The sequence below is a fragment of the Fukomys damarensis genome, unplaced genomic scaffold (genome assembly GCF_012274545.1).
Source record: "Fukomys damarensis isolate Sample0158 unplaced genomic scaffold, DMR_v1.0_HiC HiC_scaffold_22, whole genome shotgun sequence".
Taxonomy (NCBI): domain Eukaryota; kingdom Metazoa; phylum Chordata; class Mammalia; order Rodentia; family Bathyergidae; genus Fukomys; species Fukomys damarensis.
This window is the reverse complement of record NW_022900934.1, coordinates 22,723,627-22,726,313: the sequence shown is the minus strand read 5'-3', so window position 1 is coordinate 22,726,313 and position 2,687 is coordinate 22,723,627.

The window sequence follows — 2,687 nt, the reverse complement described above, 5'->3', positions numbered from 1 at the left end:
ATATTGAGTTCTAAACTCTACTTTATAGTATTTCTGTAAGAATTGAGCCAGTTCACACAAAGAACTTAGCACAATGCTTGGTGCTTGGCAAGTGTTCATCAAATGTCACTATTTACCATTACACTTTGAGATAATTTTATTTCTTCTCATCTTTCTTACTAACATGTGGGCTCCATGAAAACAAGGACCATGTCTGTCTCTGGTTTATAGCTGTGACCCCAATACCTGTCACTGGTTTTTAGTAAGTTACTATCTGAAATAGCATCTGGAAAGCTGCAAGTGGTGAGTAAATATTAGATAATATTTTCTCTATTTGTGTTCTGCCTTGCTTTAAAAAAAATTCAAGAGCAAGTATTATTATCATCATTATCTTTGTTATCACTGTTATGTTAATGTTGATCCTGTTATTCAGAGCTGGTCTTTCCTTAAATGGGTTTAGGGTAAATCTAGAAATATGCAAGGAGTCTAAATTTGTAGGTGGTTGCTAAGAGGTAAGCAGGAGCAGGCTCCTGGAGGACTCTGGGGAAAGCTGCAGAAACCTCTGGGCTAGCTAGTGGGACACAGCTTGGAGGCAGGGGCCTGGAGGAGCTTCTTCTTGGTCTTGTCCTTTGGGAGGCTTTGGAGTTTCCGAGACCAGAGAGACTGGATGTGCAGCCTACCTAAAGCAGATGACAGCTAAAGGAATCAGCCTTTGAAAAAAAGCTTAAAGTCCTAGATTCTCTGATTTACTCTCAGCATAACCAGTTTGAGTGGGTTCAAAATTATCCCTATGACACTCCCCCACCCCCATTGCATTCCTGAGTAGAAGATAAAGGAACAGAGTTCTCTGGAGCTCACATAACCTGGAGACTCTCACTTGTTCCCTGAGCGACTGTGTAACTGATGACTGTCAGCCGTGGACAGCGTGACAGACCTGTGGACAGCGCAGCAAATAGCATGTGTCAGCGGAGGCGGTATCCCCGCCACTGGCCCTGCTTATGGCTTCTTCTGTGACTTTTCCCTGCTCTGCCTGAGAGCCCACTCAGCTGAAAGTGCCAGGGGCTTGATTCTCCCCAGGGGGTGTGAAGAGATTCCTCCTTGATCCTCAGTGGGACAAGTGCCCATGTAGTGACTCACGTATTAGCTTCTTTCCTTTTCCTGGCCCATTCCTCCTCATCAGGAATAAACCACTTCCCTCATCCCAGCACCTGCATTTGGGAAACCCCACCTGGCACTCCAAAGCTGTGGGTGCTTTACTGCTCGACATCATTTTTCAGAGGTATCAAAGTCGATGGGGAGAGCTCTGCTCTGAGGCCAGCATAACCCCAAACCTCCTGTTAGGAGTCAACGCAGACCCTGAGCTGAGGTCTGTACTGCACTAGGGAGGCACTGATTAATCTTAATAGTCAGTGATAAAGCATCTGCTATACAGTGAGGGTAGGAAAGGTAAATTAGAGAACCAGCTTGCTTGCTACTGGGGAGGTCAGAGTCTGTTGAGGAATAGAGATGTGTCAATGTATAGATGGAGAATCAAGATAAGCTGAAAAAACTTGACAGGACTCAAATAAATCCATTCATTTAAGGCACAATTATTAAGCACTTATTATACATAAGGCCCTGTATTGGGCCCTGTGGATGGGAAAGATAGATTACAGTCACACTCTATGAAGGAAAAAGGAAAGGAACAATTGACATTTACTAAGATTTGAGTATATGCCGGGCTCAAGGGTATTTCCCATAGTTTACCTCAATTCTTGTCATAACAAACCATGAAATGGGAGATGTTATTATCCCTGCTACGTGGAAGGGGTCCAGAGGGCCATGCAACAAAAGTCCATGCAGCTCGTGAGTGGCAGAGCTGAGCTTCAACCTAGATCTGCCAGTTTCCCAACCCCCTACACTATATTTTTCTCCTTGAATCAGACCAAGGTCTATGGCTTTTGTCAAATACCCACTGAGTGAACCACTTTTAAAAAGAACAAAACCTAGAGGCAAACCAGGCCAGGCTCAGATGGAGCCAGAACAAGCTTTTGCTGTGGTTGAGCTCCTGCTCAGAGGCCCTCTCTCCTCAACAGGGGACCTGGCCTAGCCTGTGACCTCTGTCTGTGGGGAATCCAGGACACCTGGAAGCTGACCTCATTTCACCCTGAAGAGCCAGGGAGGGGGGTCTTGGAAGAGGCCATTCTCCCTGTGACCCCGGGACTCAGATATGGACTAACATGGGGATCAGCAGAGCCCCTTGTTCAGATCCTCCCATCACTCCCCTAGGGTCACCAAAACAGGGCCCGACTGATGGTGGGAGAATGTTCTTTTTACCATGACTTCCCCCCAAAATCACCCCACAGCTTAGTCACAAAAACCAGTCCTGATATGTTCACAGACTCTGGGTCTCTGGGTCTCTGGGTCTCTGAGCTCAGTGAGGATGTGTGCTCCGTGCTGTCTACAGGCTCATTCAGGAAGGTTCGATAGCTGCAGGTAACTTGGTAGCTGGAATCATCTGAGGTATCTATCTTCGGTCACATGTCTGGCAGCTAATGCTCCCTGGGCCTCAGCTGGGTGGTCTGCCATCACAGCACAGTGTGGCCTTCTATGCTGTCTCTCTCTGAGGGCGTTGGGCTTCCTCACAGCATGGAGGCTGGGTTCCAAGAGCAAGCATCCCAAGAGGGCCAAGGAGAAGCTGTACGGCCCTTTATGACCTAACTTGGGAA